Source organism: Sinocyclocheilus grahami, unplaced genomic scaffold, assembly GCF_001515645.1.
Source record: "Sinocyclocheilus grahami isolate Dianchi unplaced genomic scaffold, SAMN03320097.WGS_v1.1 scaffold128.1, whole genome shotgun sequence".
Classification (NCBI taxonomy): domain Eukaryota; kingdom Metazoa; phylum Chordata; class Actinopteri; order Cypriniformes; family Cyprinidae; genus Sinocyclocheilus; species Sinocyclocheilus grahami.
The window spans coordinates 932,932-939,317 of record NW_015505307.1 but is presented as its reverse complement, the minus strand read 5'-3'; the positions used below and the strand labels follow the sequence as shown (position 1 = coordinate 939,317).

Sequence of the window (6,386 nt, the reverse complement as noted above, 5' to 3'; positions counted from 1 at the left end):
TACTACATAAACTAGTATGAAAGTGTGTTTAAAGAGAGTTTATTTAATAACCCATTATCCTTGGTTCAAGCTGAAAACACCCACTAACTGAGAACTTTGAAAATGTTTCGTGGCAATACGGGGTAGTAGCACTATCCTGGTTAAGAGAATATAAATGAGGATGATATTTTATATGAAAGTTTTGTAACTTTTTTAATGCTTGCACTTTGCCTAGATACACATGGGTTCCAGCTGCATGTTGTGGTTTATGAAGGGACATTTGTTTACAAGGCTAAAGTAACTACCAACTAGGCGACTGTTAACTTCCTTCTCATTACTACTAACGGAAGCCATCCTCACACGTCAGAGTGCATAACTCTCATACCCCAGTTCATAATAAGCAACAACCGTAAACCACAATTCCTCTGTAGCACTTCTAGATGAAGAATAGTTGAGATGGTCACGTGATCAGAGGTGGGTTGCGTGAACAGTTCTTTCGAACAGTTCGTTGAAGCAGTTCTTTGATTCTTTTACGTCAGGACATTATTACGTCACCACGTGGTCTCCGATGTCCCAACGTGGCACGCTGCATGCTTTTGAAAAAAAAAAGTCATATTTTTGTTTAATACATTTATATTTAGTTTAGTTTAGTGTCTACCAGAACAGTTTTGTTCAGCTATCATTCAGCTCATAAACAATTAATTCAGAGCCTATATTTAACAATATACTTATGCTATAATATTCAGTGTTGGGGGTAACGCATTACAAGTAATGCGAGTTACGTAATCAGATTACTTTTTTCAAGTAACTAGTAAAGTAACGCATTACTTTTTAATTTACAAGAAAATATCTGAGTTACTTTTCAAAAAAGTAACGCCAGTTACTTTGTTTTCCCATTTATTGACTGACAAGTCTCCGGTCCCCATATTGGGAGAAATCGGGAGTACAGAGGCGTTGTGTGAACATGAGGTTACTGTAGTTCTAGACTAAAAGTGAATGTGCATTAATTCATCCCACTCAGAAAAAAACTGATTTAGTATTCAAAATGAATGAAAACACTGAAACGCAAACTCAGAATATGACGCAAACCTGCAATAATTAAATAAGTTAAATAACACAAATGCATCTAATCCCATTTTATTAACTAATGTCTTTGCTGCTGACCTTTGATGATCCAGTTTAACCATACTAATAAGCAAAAATTACTTTAGAGAAACTAACAATTGTGCTTCATTGTTTTTATTGCTGAAGAGTGTTGAACCTTCTTCTCCTGTGTTCTACTATACAGACGTGAATTTACTTTTGCTTCAGCCTGAGGTTTATTCATTACACTTTGTGGTGGGAACGGGCTTTTACATTGGCTATAAATAGAAATTCTTATATTAAAAACAATCAAGCCCTGCTCATATTTAAAAAGTAACGCGAAAGTAACGCAAAAGTAACGTAACGCATTACTTTCCATAAAAAGTAACTAATTTATTAGTTACTTTTTTAGGGAGTAATGCAATATTGTAATGCATTACTTTTAAAAGTAACTTTCCCCAACACTGATAATATTTCACAACTCCAGGGTAACTTTTGTAAGTTTCAATAAAACCAAATTCGATACAATACTTCCTCTGCATTTGGATGTTTGCGTTTTGATTCAAGTTTGTTAATTACGAGTCGACAAAAATTAACAAAAGTGATACTTTGCTGTTTAGCGAGATGAATTAAAGGGGTCATATGATGCTTTTTTAAAGATCATTATTTGCGTTGGGATTGATTCATAAGTGTTTTGATTCGCTAAAAAAGAACGGGATCCTACGAGTCACTTGTTCACGGGAATCAAACTAAACATGTGTTTGATTCACTCAAATGAACCGACTCAGTAGAGCGATTCATTCGATAATCACGCTGCTCTCTCTCTCTCTCTCTCTCTCTCTCTCTCTCTCTCTCTCAACGCAACAGCTGCACAGTGAGTGATTTGCAAACATTGAAAGCAAGGCATTTCGTCCGGCTAACAATTGGCTAACTCAGCTAATCAGATTTCTAGAAAGAAAGAAGCTACCAAACTAGCATCCCATAGATATTATTAGTTACTACAGCGATTGCTGGCACACAATAAGAATACCTGACGAAGTCTGAACATAATGGTAGGTATGGAGGGTGAGTTCCTTATTTCTATATCACTCATCGCTAGCGTGTCGTTAGCCAAATTTCTATTATCGGCACGAGCACAGGTTAATCTAACCTCGCCAAGTGTAACGAACTGACACATATGCTTTAGTTAAACACCGATACTCTGATATATGAAACGAAATAGAAGAGGATGATAAAGTTGGTGTGTCTTTTGTTTGGCAAGAACTGCATTAAAAGATCTTTTGATGTTCTTCCTTATCTTGAAAGGGGAAAGAATAGAAAACAACTTAACAAAAGTTTCATCCATCCCCCAAAAACGAAGTTATGAAGTTGTGTTTTGATATCCGTCTTGTTATATTATACCAGAATAGCTTTTGATGCAGCCACAGCAAAACAAGTTATTCTAATAGCTACAAAGAAGAAGGAACTTTTGTGTAAGTCTGGCCTGGTTTGTCATAATAATGATTTTATGTTATTTATGTTTTTGTTTGAATATCTATCCCGTCTTGTTTTTATTGTTTCTTCCTTCAAACAAACTATATTGATGGGTTTTATTTCTTTATTCGAGTAATTGCACTTCTACTTGACCACATAGTGATCTCATTGTTCTGTAGTAAAATCATCTGAACTGTAGTTAGGGAGGAGTTTTGTATCGCATTCCGAAAAGGAAACAAAAAGAGTACATGCAGGTATATTGGCGAGGAGGTATGTAGTAAAATAACTACTAAAGCTGCTGATCAAGTTAGAAAGATCACGTGTCAGGAAATTACAGCCACATTAAAGACACGCTTCCACACACGAGGCGTTATTATTTATATAAAGCATGATTTCGTTTATAACGCGCGTCGTTTGCATGCTTTCTATTATGATTTAGAAAAACCGATACTTTTAAACGTTACATTATTAGGTCGATAACCGTCGTTTTAATTAGCAGCCATCGCCACATCTCTCCATTTGTGCTCGACGTCAGATGAGCCCAGAAGTAGTATTGTGTTTTACATACCGTATGTATGTGTGCATATATATATATATACATACACACACATATACATTGCACATATATATATATATATATATATACATACACATATACATACACATATACATTGCACATATATGTATATGTATATATGTGTGTATATATATATATATGTATATGTATGTGCAATGTATATGTGTGTGTGTGTGTATATATATGTGTATATATAATATGTATTGCAAATAAAGTTTATGCATATCGTGGTTTATTATGTTTTAGGCATATAGAGTGTATGTATATAATGTTATGAGCACTTTTCTGAGATAATTATTGAGTGGCGGTTGTGTTTTTCCTATCAAACTGTTTTTTTTCCTGAAGTTATAATAACCTGTTTTTCACTTATTTGCATGAGCCAGCCGCTCCATTTATTGTTCTATAAGACAGTTGCTATAAGTGTAGCTGACACTAGGCGTGTTTCCATTACCCTTCAAATTGCGCAAATTGAAATTGCGAATTGAAAATACGCCTAATGACAAAAATGTATATCACGGTATTTTTCAAAATGATACCGGTTTTACGATACAAGACGGTATTTTTTTTTTTTTCATGCATGACCGGGTGTTAACCATATTTTCTACTGATTGAGAGGAAATACTGCAGTATACTGACTTAGCATGCCCTATTTTACCATCATGATGACTGAATATTGTCAAAAAATACCACACTAAATAGTGACTAAACACGACCCCTTTTAATACATGTTAACCAGGAGTCACTCTCATTTATAATCGCAGCATCGTCTGATAAAATCAACATGCATCTACACTAAAGAGCGGCTATGCGGTTGTTTTGGCTAGATTACTCTTTTGTCTCATGCAGCGCACTGCCTGCATCTGAGTAACAAACTAAAAACAACAACAAACTAAAAAGTGCATGTGATATTAACAGATGAACTACGCTCATATTTATAATTCCAAACAATCAGTCAGCAGCAGGTGCTAGGAAACGCTGTTTTGTACTCCTTTATTGACGAGTCGGCTGCGGTGCGGCTAACTGAAAGCGCTGCTTCTCTGCCGCTCACTGCACAGAACAGACGCCGAGAGACGTGACACTTCTCCGGGAAAGTCAGACCTCGCGTTCGCGGGACAGCATTGGCGAAATCTTCCAAATGAACCATAGCTAAGGTTTATCCAAAAAAGTCGCTTGGTTTGTCAGTATGAATATTCTATGGGAAAAAGCCGCTAAAAGGGTCTGAAAGTTGCTAAATCTAGTGCTAAAGCGTGTGTGTGTGAGACGCGGGAGCTGATGGCAGGGGCGGTGGATATTTGTGGCGGTCAATGTGGATATTGTGGATGAGTTCTTCTGTGTCATCACGTTCTATTAGTTCTACAGCTTCAGTTTCGGAACTTTCACGCTTAGTAACACATACAGCTGTGCCCTCACCACAGTGCAACACCCCTTTCAAACAATGTCGCGTTCCGAACGTTGTTTAAGCGACATACACCGGTATTGCGGTATTTTCAAAATTCATATCATAACAAAAATAAAAACCGGTATTCGGTATGAACCGGTATACCGCCCAGCACTAGTTTGGGGGCCAACAAACACGCTGTTCTTGTGAACAGGTTGCATGGCAAAGCCCAAAAAGCAGTGAGATAAACGGCAGCTGGTCTCTAGCTGTTTCTTCTTCGGCATGTCAGCTAACCGTGTTTTAGGCTATTATAATGACCCAATCATAGGTGGGGCCATTAACTTTTTCATTTTGTACTATTTAGGTTCTCTAAATAGAACTTGTCTGCATTTGAAAGTAAATGGCTTTGCTCAGGATTACTATCTGAAGGATTTTGAGAAGCAAACAGCATTGTTTGTTGAAATCAGCATGGCGAGGCATGTCATTCGAGTATGTCTGCATAATGTAAGAGAATTCGGATTGTTTTCTTTTTCACTTGCTTTTTTAACAGTTGTTATTCAGTAGATATCTGATGTGCAAAAGCCTCCTTTTCAGCCTCCGTTTCTCTCTTTTTTTTTTTTTTTTTTTTTTTTTTTTTTTTTTTTTTTCCCCCTTTTTTTTTTTTTTTTTTTTTTTTAATTTTTGAAAATTAAAAAAAAAAAAAAAAAAAAAAAAAAAAGAGCTCACATAAGATGTTCCTTTTGTTCTCAAACTGCTTTGAATTCTATGGAGTCTATTTCTGGATTGAAAAAAAGGACATTGAGTTTGAGCCACACACAAACACACACATATTAATGTCTTTGATTAGTGGAGACAGGACTGAAAAAGCGGATGTTAAAAACCGGTCTTTTTAGTCCACTTTTTTTTTTTTTTTTTTTTTTTTTTTTTTTTTTTTTTTTTTTTTTTTATATTCAGCCTCAGTTTCTCGTTTTTTAGTACCTAACCTTAGCGAAGTCTGTTTTTTTTTGTTTGTTGTGTTTCCCTAAAAGTGAGTTGAACTATGCGTGTATGTAGGGAATAGCAGGGGATTGTTGGCATTGTGTGATTGCAATTGATTATTTTTTTTGTTTGTGTTTTAGGTATTGCTTTGTATTGTATAATAAGCACTTGTGTGTGCAGTTTAAAAAGATTGGCAAGATGCCTGAAACTTCGCATTTAGGCTTGAATAAGAGTGTCGAAAGTTGGGTGTTATATTGGGTGTTATATAATATCCTAAGAAAAAGATAAATGTGATTCCTCATATTTATTGGCTCGTTTCAGCATGGAAGATAAGCTAAACGTTTGCAGAACAATGCTGTGACTCCACCTTAGACCTCACGAGTGAGGTTTCACAGATATTGTGAAGGACACCGCTGTAGATAGGCATACGACTCTGGCTTCCTGTTGCCTCACAGTAATGCATCTAAAGAACAGCATTTCATCAGTTTTGTCCCTGAAAATCTTTCTAAAAGTTTTCCCTTCATGTTGTGTAAAAGTTGATGCCGGATCTGTGTGCAATTTATTTGAACTCAGACAGTGTTTTCTATGTTTGTGATGTATTTATATTTACTGAAATAATTCTTTCAGTAAGCATTTGGGCACTATGTATGTGTGTATGTATTTACGTTGCCATTTCAAAGTTTGGGATCAGAAAGATTTTTAATGTTTATTTAAAGAAGTCTCTTATACTCGTCAAGGCTGCATTTATTTGATCAAAAATACAGAAAGAAAACCGTAATATTGTGAAATATTATTTTTAGCATCATTACTCTAGTCTTCAGTGTCTCATGATCCTTCAGAAATAGATGTGCTGCTATATATATATATATATATATATATATATATATATATATATATATATATATATATATATATATA

General features: G+C 35.3%; 1 protein-coding gene across 2 annotated transcripts in view; it reads left to right on the top strand.

The window, feature by feature from the left end:
• The first annotated feature begins 1,946 nt into the window (after nucleotides 1-1,946).
• Nucleotides 1,947-6,386, top strand: part of LOC107590472 (zinc finger protein 217-like) — an 11,595-nt gene continuing 7,155 nt past the window's right edge. For both annotated transcript variants that reach the window (XM_016279224.1, XM_016279223.1), the window contains exon 1: nucleotides 1,947-2,114. The gene's annotated coding sequence lies outside the window, so the exon portion shown is untranslated. The remainder of the gene's footprint in view (nucleotides 2,115-6,386) is intronic.